This window comes from Eschrichtius robustus, chromosome 9 (assembly GCF_028021215.1).
Source record: "Eschrichtius robustus isolate mEscRob2 chromosome 9, mEscRob2.pri, whole genome shotgun sequence".
Classification (NCBI taxonomy): Eukaryota; Metazoa; Chordata; class Mammalia; order Artiodactyla; family Eschrichtiidae; genus Eschrichtius; species Eschrichtius robustus.
In genome coordinates this window covers 90170872-90183218 of record NC_090832.1, presented here as the reverse complement: position 1 = coordinate 90183218, position 12347 = coordinate 90170872, and positions in this window count along the sequence as shown.

Sequence of the window (12347 nt, the reverse complement as noted above, 5' to 3'; positions counted from 1 at the left end):
TACGGTGTGTCTTGAAACATCTAAAAAACTCAGCTTAGAGGGCATAGGGCACTTCCACTCATGGGCGTATAAACTGGGAAAACTAAAAATCAGCAAGACACAGGCACCCCAAAGTTTAGGGCTGCTCTGTTGACAAGAACCTCCACTTCGTTACACCTTAAATATCCCAGAAAAAGAAAAATGGATAAAGAAGTTGTGGTCCTTATGTACAATGGAATATCACTCAGCCATGAAATCTACGTCATAAGGCTCGTAGCAGCATGATGAGTGGATTTAGGTACGACGATTCTACGTGAAATAAGTCACACATAAAAAGACACTTATCATAAGATATCACTTATAGAGGGAATGCAAAAACCGCTACACTTGAACTGAATTACAAAACAGAAGAGAGTCACACGTTTAGAAAACACACTATGGCTGCTTAACGGGAAAGGTGAGGTGGGGTGATGCATAAAACCAGTGTTTCAAATTAGCTCAGATACCGTTCCATTAACCCAATATGTGATAGACAGCACCTACTCCTTGCTCAGTGAACGGGACTCAACACCCCCTATTCACCGCCCAAGAATATATCTGACTAGTAAGAATCTTAAAACCTATGTGTTGATATCTCTCTGTAAGGGAGTCAAGTGGGTGTAAAGCGGCATAAACACAGCAGTGAAAAGCAGCTAAACCCCATTATAAAAATCAATTACTTTTAAAAACCCGTGAAGCAAAGACAGTGAAAGAGAGAGAAATTCTTACAAAATTCGTTCAGGGGCTGTGATGCCACCTGGATCGACCATATCTAGACCCACAGCTGATTGAGACATAAGGGTAGACACTCCTGGGGCTGAGAGGTTTGGTGAGGTTGGGTGAGCAAACGCAGACCCTTTAAAGTAATACTGCGTGGTACCCATCCCATGGGTCCCAAATCTCCAGGTTCAAGGGCACCTTCCTACATCGAAAACATGCATGAGAAACCCAGAAGATGGTACACCGTGTGATCGGGAAAGGTTTCTAAAAAGCACCTCATTTCTCATCTCCTTGTGCTCGGGTTCGCCATTCCAGCCGCTTTCCTAGCAATCTCCCTCCTTGGAGAATCAGCACCTTTAACCTCCTGTTCCGTACAGGTTGCAATTTGTCCTGAGGAGGAACGGGAAGAGGGGGAACCAATGAGAGACTAGCTCTAGGTCTTGGGACAGGCACAGGTCACTCTATTTTCCCAACAGGAAGAAGAATTAACCACAGGCTCAGCCTGCCGCCCGGAAGGAGAATAGGGCCTGAAGCAATCCTGCGCTTTTGCGGCCAGCTCCCAAGAAAGCGAGTTGAAAAATGGAGCTCAGGGGCACTGCAATTCACAAACCTGCAGAGTTATAAATGATAACTCTCGTCCACAAATATACTTAGGGAAGGCAACGAAGAGGATTTGAAAACAAGGCAGAATTGCAGGAAACAGGTTTCAGGAGGGAGATTCGAATCGCCTTTAAAGCACAGGAAAAGCGGCAAAACCTCGACAATGATGCCCTTGGCCAAAAAGGGCGTATGCGTTTTTTCCTGAATATATTCAGGAAAAAACGCATACGCCCTTTTTGGCCAACCAAGCAACCTGCAAAGGCAAATCAGCGCTACAAAGAAGTCTCGCTTCCCATCGGTCAAAAGGGCCATGCTGAATAAAGTGTCAAAACCAGAAATGCAGGACAGGCCATGGAGAAACGGGAGCCTTGCTACGCTGTTGGGCGGGATGTAAATTGCCAACAGCCACTCTGGAGAGGTGTACGGTGTGTCTTGAAACATCTAAAAAACTCAGCTAAGAGAGCATAGAGCACTTCCACTCATGGGCGTATAAATTGGGAAAACTAAAAATCAGCAAGACACAGGCACCCCAAAGTTTAGGGCTGCTCTGTTGACAAGAACCTCCACTTCGTTACACCTTAAATATCCCAGGAAAGAGAAAAATGGATAAAGAAGTTGTGGTCCTTATGTACAATGGAATATCACTCAGCCATGAAATCTACGTCATAAGGCTCATAGCAGCATGATGAGTGGATTTAGGTACGACGATTCTACATGAAATAAGTCACACAGAAAAAGACACTTATCATAAGATATCACATATAGAGGGAATGTAGAAACCGCTACACTTGAATGAATTACAAAACAGAAGAGAGTCACACGTTTAGAAAACACACTATGGCTGCTTAACGGGAAAGGTGAGGTGGGGTGATGCATAAAACAAGGGTTTCAAATTAGCTCAGATACCGTTCCATAAACCCAATATATAATAGACAAGACCTACTCCTTGCTCAGTGAACGGGATTCAGCACCCCCTATTCACCACCCAAGAATATATCTGACTAGTAAGAATCTTAAAACCTATGTGTTGATATCTCTCAGTAAGGGACTCAAGTGGGTGTAAAGCGGCATAAACACAGCAGTGAAAAGCAGCTAAACCCCATTATAAAAATCAATTACTTTTAAAAACCCGTGAAGCAAAGACAGTGAAAGAGAGAGAAATTCTTACAAAATTCGTTCAGGGGCTGTGATCCCACCTGGGTTGACCATATCTAGACCCACTGCTGATTGAGACATAAGGGTGGACACTCCTGGGGCTGAGAGGTTTGGTGAGGTTGGGTGAGCAAACGCAGACCCTTTAAAGTAATACTGCGTGGTACCCATCCCATGGGTCCCAAATCTCCAGGTTCAAGGGCACCTTCCTACATCGAAAACATGCATGAGAAACCCAGAAGATGGTACACCGTGTGATCGGGAAAGGTTTCTAAAACGCACCTCATTTCTCATCTCCTTGTGCTCGGGTTCGCCATTCCAGCCGCTTTCCTAGAAATCTCCCTCCTTGGAGAATCAGCACCTTTAACCTCCTGTTCCGTACAGGTTGCAATTTGTCCTGAGGAGGAACGGGAAGAGGGGGAACCAATGAGAGAGTAGCTCTAGGTCTTGGGACAGGCACAGCTTACTCTATTTTCCCATCAGGAAGAAGAATTAACCACAGGCTCAGCCTGCCGCCCGGAAGGAGAATAGGGCCTGAAGCAATCCTGCGCTTTTGCGGCCAGCTCCCAAGAAAGCGAGTTGAAAAATGGAGCCCAGGGGCACTGCAATTCACAAACCTGCAGAGTTATAAATGATAACTCTCGTCCACAAATATACTGAGGGAAGGCAACGAAGAGGAATTGAAAGCAAGGTAGAATTGCAGGAAACAGATTTCAGGAGGGAGATTCGAATTGCCTTTAAAGCACAGGAAAAGCGGCAAAACCTCGACAATGATGCCCTTGGCCAAAAAGGGCGTATGCGTTTTTTCCTGAATATATTCAGGAAAAACGCATACGCCCTTTTTGGCCAAGCAAGCAACCTGGAAAGGCAAATCAGCGCTACAAAAGAAGACTCGCTTCCCATTGGTCAAAAGGGCCATGCTGAATAAAGTGTCAAAACCAGAAATGCAGGACAGGCCATGGAGAAACGGGAGCCTTGCTACGCTGATGGGCGGGATGTAAATTGCCCACAGCCACTCTGGAGAGGTGTACGGTGTGTCTTGAAACATCTAAAAAACTCAGCTTAGAGAGCATAGGGCACTTCCACTCATGGGCGTATAAATTGGGAAAACTAAAAATCAGCAAGACACAGGCACCCCAAAGTTTAGGGCTGCTCTGTTGACAAGAACCTCCACTTCGTTACACCTTAAATATCCCAGGAAAGAGAAAAATGGATAAAGAAGTGGTGGTCCTTATGTACAATGGAATATCACTCAGCCATGAAATCTACGTCATAAGGCTCGTAGCAGCATGATGAGTGGATTTAGGTACGACGATTCTACGTGAAATAAGTCACACAGAAAAAGACACTTATCATAAGATATCACTTACAGAGGGAATGTAAAAACCGCTACACTTGAACTGAATTACAAAACAGAAGAGAGTCACACGTTTAGAAAACACACTATGGCTGCTTAACGGGAAAGGTGAGGTGGGGTGATGCATAAAACCAGTGTTTCAAATTATCTCAGATACCGTTCCATTAACCCAATATGTGATAGACAAGACCTACTCCTTGCTCAGTGAACGGGACTCAACACCCCCTATACACCGCCCAAGAATATATCTGACTAGTAAGAATCTTAAAACCTATGTGTTGATATCTCTCTGTAAGGGACTCAAGTGGGTGTAAAGCGTCATCAACACAGCAGTGAAAAGCAGGTAACCCCATTATAAAAATCAATTACTTTTTAAAATCCGTGAAGCAAAGACAGTGAAAGAGAGAGAAATTCTTACAAAATTCGTTCAGGGGCTGTGATGCCACCTGGATTGTCCATATCTAGACCCACAGCTGATTGAGACATAAGGGTGGACACTTTTGGGGCTGAGAGGTTTGGTGAGGTTGGGTGAGCAAACGCAGACCCTTTATAGTAATACTGCGTGGTACACATCCCATGGGTCCCAAATCTCCAGGTTCAAGGGCACCTTCCTACATCGAAAACATGCATGAGAAACCCAGAAGATGGTACACCGTGTGATCGGGAAAGGTTTCTAAAACGCACCTCATTTCTCATCTCCTTGTGCTCGGGTTCGCCATTTCAGCTGCTTTCCTAGCAATCTCCCTCCTTGGAGAATCAGCACCTTTAACCTCCTGTTCCGTACAGGTTGCAATTGGTCCTGAGGAGGAACGGAAGAGGGGGAACCAATGAGAGAGTAGCTCTAGGTCTTGGGACAGGCACAGCTCACTCTATTTTCCCATCAGGAAGAAGAATTAACCACAGGCTCAGCCTGCCGCCCGGAAGGAGAATAGGGCCTGAAGCAATCCTGCGCTTTTGCGGCCAGCTCCCAAGAAAGCGAGTTGAAAAATGGAGCCCAGGGTCACTGCAATTCACAAACCTGCAGAGTTATAAATGATAACTCTCGTCCACAAATATACTGAGGGAAGGCAAAGAAGAGGATTTGAAAGCAAGGCAGAATTGCAGGAAACAGGTTTCAGGAGGGAGATTCGAATTGCCTTTAAAGCACAGGAAAAGCGGCAAAACCTCGACAATGATGCCCCTTGGCCAAAAAGGGCGTATGCGTTTTTTCCTGAATATATTCAGGAAAAAACGCATACGCCCTTTTTGGCCAACCAAGCAACCTGCAAAGGCAAATCAGCGCTACAAAGAAGTCTCGCTTCCATCGGTCAAAAGGGCCATGCTGAATAAAGTGTCAAAACCAGAAATGCAGGACAGGCCATGGAGAAACGGGAGCCTTTCTACGCTGATGGGCGGGATGTAAATTGCCCACAGCCACTCTAGAGAGGTGTACGGTGTGTCTTGAAACATCTAAAAAACTCAGCTTAGAGAGCATAGGGCACTTCCACTCATGGGCGTATAAACTGGGAAAACTAAAAATCAGCAAGACACAGGCACCCCAAAGTTTAGGGCTGCTCTGTTGACAAGAACCTCCACTTCGTTACACCTTAAATATCCCAGAAAAAGAAAAATGGATAAAGAAGTTGTGGTCCTTATGTACAATGGAATATCACTCAGCCATGAAATCTACGTCATAAGGCTCGTAGCAGCATGATGAGTGGATTTAGGTACGACGATTCTACGTGAAATAAGTCACACAGAAAAAGACACTTATCATAAGATATCACTTATAGAGGGAATGTAAAAACCGCTACACTTGAACTGAATTACAAAACAGAAGAGAGTCACACGTTTAGAAAACACACTATGGCTGCTTAACGGGAAAGGTGAGGTGGGGTGATGCATAAAACAAGGGTTTCAAATTAGCTCAGATACCGTTCCATAAACCCAATATGTAATAGACAAGACCTACTCCTTGCTCAGTGAACGGGACTCAACACCCCCTATTCACCGCCCAAGAATATATCTGACTAGTAAGAATCTTAAAACCTATGTGTTGATATCTCTCTGTAAGGGAGTCAAGTGGGTTTAAAGCGGCATAAACACAGCAGTGAAAAGCAGCTAAACCCCCATTATAAAAATCAATTACTTTTAAAAACCCGTGAAGCAAAGACAGTGAAAGAGAGAGAAATTCTTACAAAATTCGTTCAGGGGCTGTGATGCCACCTGGATCGACCATATCTAGACCCACAGCTGATTGAGACATAAGGGTAGACACTCCTGGGGCTGAGAGGTTTCGGTGAGGTTGGGTGAGCAAACGCAGACCCTTTAAAGTAATACTGCGTGGTACCCATCCCATGGGTCCCAAATCTCCAGGTTCAAGGGCACCTTCCTACATCGAAAACATGCATGAGAAACCCAGAAGATGGTACACACCGTGTGATCGGGAAAGGTTTCTAAAACGCACCCTCATTTCTCATCTCCTTGTGCTCGGGTTCGCCATTCCAGCCGCTTTCCTAGCAATCTCCCTCCTTGGAGAATCAGCACCTTTAACCTCCTGTTCCGTACAGGTTGCAATTTGTCCTGAGGAGGAACGGGAAGAGGGGGAAACAATGAGAGAGTAGCTCTAGGTCTTGGGACAGGCACAGGTCACTCTATTTTCCCAACAGGAAGAAGAATTAACCACAGGCTCAGCCTGCCGCCCGGAAGGAGAATAGGGCCTGAAGCAATCCTGCGCTTTTGCGGCCAGCTCCCAAGAAAGCGAGTTGAAAAATGGAGCTCAGGGGCACTGCAATTCACAAACCTGCAGAGTTATAAATGATAACTCTCGTCCACAAATATACTGAGGAAAGGCAATGAAGAGGATTTGAAAGCAAGGCAGAATTGCAGGAAACAGGTTTCAGGAGGGAGATTCGAATCGCCTTTAAAGCACAGGAAAAGCGGCAAAACCTCGACAATGATGCCCTTGGCCAAAAAGGGCGTATGCGTTTTTTCCTGAATATATTCAGGAAAAAATGCATACGCCCTTTTTGGCCAACCAAGCAACCTGCAAAGGCAAATCAGCGCTACAAAGAAGTCTCGCTTCCCATCGGTCAAAAGGGCCATGCTGAATAAAGTGTCAAAACCAGAAATGCAGGACAGGCCATGAGAAACGGGAGCCTTGCTACGCTGATGGGCGGGATGTAAATTGCCATCAGCCACTCTGGAGAGGTGTACGGTGTGTCTTGAAACATCTAAAAAACTCAGCTTAGAGAGCATAGGGCACTTCCACTCATGGGCGTAAAAACTGGGAAAACTAAAAATCAGCAAGACACAGGCACCCCAAAGTTTAGGGCTGCTCTGTTGACAAGAACCTCCACTTCGTTACACCTTAAATATCCCAGGAAAAAGAAAATGGATAAAGAAGTTGTGGTCCTTATGTACAATGGAATATCACTCAGCCATGAAATCTACGTCATAAGGCTCGTAGCAGCATGATGAGTGGATTTAGGTACGACGATTCTACGTGAAATAAGTCACACAGAAAAAGACACTTATCATAAGATATCACTTACAGAGGAGATGTAAAAACCGCTACACTTGAACTGAATTACAAAACAGAAGAGAGTCACACGTTTAGAAAACACACTATGGCTGCTTAACGGGAAAGGTGAGGTGGGGTGATGCATAAAACCAGTGTTTCAAATTAGCTCAGATACCGTTCCATTAACCCAATATGTGATAGACAAGACCTACTCCTTGCTCAGTGAACGGGACTCAACACCCCCTATACACCGCCCAAGAATATATCTGACTAGTAAGAATCTTAAAACCTATGTGTTGATATCTCTCTGTAAGGGACTCAAGTGGGTGTAAAGCGTCATCAACACAGCAGTGAAAAGCAGCTAAACCCCCATTATAAAAATCAATTACTTTTTAAAACCCGTGAAGCAAAGACAGTGAAAGAGAGAGAAATTCTTACAAAATTCGTTCAGGGGCTGTGATGCCACCTGGATTGTCCATATCTAGACCCACAGCTGATTGAGACATAAGGGTGGACACTTTTGGGGCTGAGAGGTTTGGTGAGGTTGGGTGAGCAAACGCAGACCCTTTATAGTAATACTGCGTGGTACACATCCCATGGGTCCCAAATCTCCAGGTTCAAGGGCACCTTCCTACATCGAAAACATGCATGAGAAACCCAGAAGATGGTACACCGTGTGATCGGGAAAGGTTTCTAAAACGCACCTCATTTCTCATCTCCTTGTGCTCGGGTTCGCCATTCCAGCCGCTTTCCTAGCAATCTCCCTCCTTGGAGAATCAGCACCTTTAACCTCCTGTTCCGTACAGGTTGCAATTTGTCCTGAGGAGGAACGGGAAGAGGGGGAACCAATGAGAGAGTAGCTCTAGGTCTTGGGACAGGCACAGCTCACTCTATTTTCCATCAGGAAGAAGAATTAACCACAGGCTCAGCCTGCCGCCCGGAAGGAGAATAGGGCCTGAAGCAATCCTGCGCTTTTGCGGCCAGCTCCCAAGAAAGCGAGTTGAAAAATGGAGCCCAGGGGCACTGCAATTCACAAACCTGCAGAGTTATAAATGATAACTCTCGTCCACAAATATACTGAGGGAAGGCAACGAAGAGGATTTGAAAGCAAGGCAGAATTGCAGGAAAACAGGTTTCAGGAGGGAGATTCGAATTGCCTTTAAAGCACAGGAAAAGCGGCAAAACCTCGACAATGATGCCCTTGGCCAAAAAGGGCGTATGCGTTTTTTCCTGAATATATTCAGGAAAAAACGCATACGCCCTTTTTGGCCAACCAAGCAACCTGCAAAGGCAAATCAGCGCTACAAAGAAGTCTCGCTTCCCATCGGTCAAAAGGGCCATGCTGAATAAAGTGTCAAAACCAGAAATGCAGGACAGGCCATGGAGAAACGGAGCCTTTCTACGCTGATGGGCGGGATGTAAATTGCCCACAGCCACTCTAGAGAGGTGTACGGTGTGTCTTAAAACATCTAAAAAACTCAAGCTTAGAGAGCATAGGGCACTTCCACTCATGGGCGTATAAATTGGGAAAACTAAAAATCAGCAAGACACAGGCACCCCAAAGTTTAGGGCTGCTCTGTTGACAAGAACCTCCACTTCGTTACACCTTAAATATCCCAGGAAAGAGAAAAATGGATAAAGAAGTTGTGGTCCTTATGTACAATGGAATATCACTCAGCCATGAAATCTACGTCATAAGGCTCGTAGCAGCATGATGAGTGGATTTGGTACGACGATTCTACGTGAAATAAGTCACACAGAAAAAGACACTTATCATAAGATATCACTTATAGAGGGAATGTAAAAACCGCTACACTTGAATTGAATTACAAAACAGAAGACAGTCACACGTTTAGAAAACACACTATGGCTGTTTAACGGGAAAGGTGAGGTGGGGTGATGCATAAAACAAGGGTTTCAAATTAGCTCAGATACCGTTCCATAAACCCAATATGTAATAGACAAGACCTACTCCTTGCTCAGTGGACGGGACTCAACACCCCCTATTCACCGCCCAAGAATATATCTGACTAGTAAGAATCTTAAAACCTATGTGTTGATATCTCTCTGTAAGGGAGTCAAGTGGGTGTAAAGCGGCATAAACCCAGCAGTGAAAAGCAGCTAAACCCCATTATAAAAATCAATTACTTTTAAAAACCCGTGAAGCAAAGACAGTGAAAGAGAGAGAAATTCTTACAAAATTCGTTCAGGGGCTGTGATGCCACCTGGATCGACCATATCTAGACCCACAGCTGATTGAGACATAAGGGTGGACACTCCTGGGGCTGAGAGGTTTGGTGAGGTTGGGTGAGCAAACGCAGACCCTTTAAAGTAATACTGCGTGGTACCCATCCCATGGGTCCCAAATCTCCAGGTTCAAGGGCACCTTCCTACATCGAAAACATGCATGAGAAACCCAGAAGATGGTACACCGTGTGATCGGGAAAGGTTTCTAAAACGCACCTCATTTCTCATCTCCTTGTGCTCGGGTTCGCCATTCCAGCCGCTTTCCTAGCAATCTCCCTCCTTGGAGAATCAGCACCTTTAACCTCCTGTTCCGTACAGGTTGCAATTTGTCCTGAGGAGGAACGGGAAGAGGGGGAACCAATGAGAGAGTAGCTCTAGGTCTTGGGACAGGCACAGGTCACTCTATTTTCCCAACAGGAAGAAGAATTAACCACAGGCTCAGCCTGCCGCCCGGAAGGAGAATAGGGCCTGAAGCAATCCTGCGCTTTTGCGGCCAGCTCCCAAGAAAGCGAGTTGAAAAATGGAGCTCAGGGGCACTGCAATTCACAAACCTGCAGAGTTATAAATGATAACTCTCGTCCACAAATATACTGAGGAAAGGCAATGAAGAGGATTTGAAAGCAAGGCAGAATTGCAGGAAACAGGTTTCAGGAGGGAGATTCGAATCGCCTTTAAAGCACAGGAAAAGCGGCAAAACCTCGACAATGATGCCCTTGGCCAAAAAGGGCGTATGCGTTTTTTCCTGAATATATTCAGGAAAAAATGCATACGCCCTTTTTGGCCAACCAAGCAACCTGCAAAGGCAAATCAGCGCTACAAAGAAGTCTCGCTTCCCATCGGTCAAAAGGGCCATGCTGAATAAAGTGTCAAAACCAGAAATGCAGGACAGGCCATGGAGAAACGGGAGCCTTGCTACGCTGATGGGCGGGATGTAAATTGCCATCAGCCACTCTGGAGAGGTGTACGGTGTGTCTTGAAACATCTAAAAAACTCAGCTTAGAGAGCATAGGGCACTTCCACTCATGGGCGTAAAAACTGGGAAAACTAAAAATCAGCAAGACACAGGCACCCCAAAGTTTAGGGCTGCTCTGTTGACAAGAACCTCCACTTCGTTACACCTTAAATATCCCAGGAAAAAGAAAAATGGATAAAGAAGTTGTGGTCCTTATGTACAATGGAATATCACTCAGCCATGAAATCTACGTCATAAGGCTCGTAGCAGCATGATGAGTGGATTTAGGTACGACGATTCTACGTGAAATAAGTCACACAGAAAAAGACACTTATCATAAGATATCACTTACAGAGGGAATGTAAAAACCGCTACACTTGAACTGAATTACAAAACAGAAGAGAGTCACACGTTTAGAAAACACACTATGGCTGCTTAACGGGAAAGGTGAGGTGGGTGATGCATAAAACCAGTGTTTCAAATTAGCTCAGATACCGTTCCATTAACCCAATATGTGATAGACAAGACCTACTCCTTGCTCAGTGAACGGGACTCAACACCCCCTATACACCGCCCAAGAATATATCTGACTAGTAAGAATCTTAAAACCTATGTGTTGATATCTCTCTGTAAGGGACTCAAGTGGGTGTAAAGCGTCATCAACACAGCAGTGAAAAGCAGGTAACCCCATTATAAAAATCAATTACTTTTTAAAATCCGTGAAGCAAAGACAGTGAAAGAGAGAGAAATTCTTACAAAATTCGTTCAGGGGCTGTGATGCCACCTGATTGTCCATATCTAGGACCCACAGCTGATTGAGACATAAGGGTGGACACTTTTGGGGCTGAGAGGTTTGGTGAGGTTGGGTGAGCAAACGCAGACCCTTTATAGTAATACTGCGTGGTACACATCCCATGGGTCCCAAATCTCCAGGTTCAAGGGCACCTTCCTACATCGAAAACATGCATGAGAAACCCAGAAGATGGTACACCGTGTGATCGGGAAAGGTTTCTAAAACGCACCTCATTTCTCATCTCCTTGTGCTCGGGTTCGCCATTTCAGCTGCTTTCCTAGCAATCTCCCTCCTTGGAGAATCAGCACCTTTAACCTCCTGTTCCGTACAGGTTGCAATTGGTCCTGAGGAGGAACGGGAAGAGGGGGAACCAATGAGAGAGTAGCTCTAGGTCTTGGGACAGGCACAGCTCACTCTATTTTCCCATCAGGAAGAAGAATAACCACAGGCTCAGCCTGCCGCCCGGAAGGAGAATAGGGCCTGAAGCAATCCTGCGCTTTTGCGGCCAGCTCCCAAGAAAGCGAGTTGAAAAATGGAGCCCAGGGTCACTGCAATTCACAAACCTGCAGAGTTATAAATGATAACTCTCGTCCACAAATATACTGAGGGAAGGCAAAGAAGAGGATTTGAAAGCAAGGCAGAATTGCAGGAAACAGGTTTCAGGAGGGAGATTCGAATTGCCTTTAAAGCACAGGAAAAGCGGCAAAACCTCGACAATGATGCCCTTGGCCAAAAAGGGCGTATGCGTTTTTTCCTGAATATATTCAGGAAAAAACGCATACGCCCTTTTTGGCCAACCAAGCAACCTGCAAAGGCAAATCAGCGCTACAAGAAGTCTCGCTTCCCATCGGTCAAAAGGGCCATGCTGAATAAAGTGTCAAAACCAGAAATGCAGGACAGGCCATGGAGAAACGGGAGCCTTTCTACGCTGATGGGCGGGATGTAAATTGCCCACAGCCACTCTAGAGAGGTGTACGGTGTGTCTTGAAACATCTAAAAAACTCAA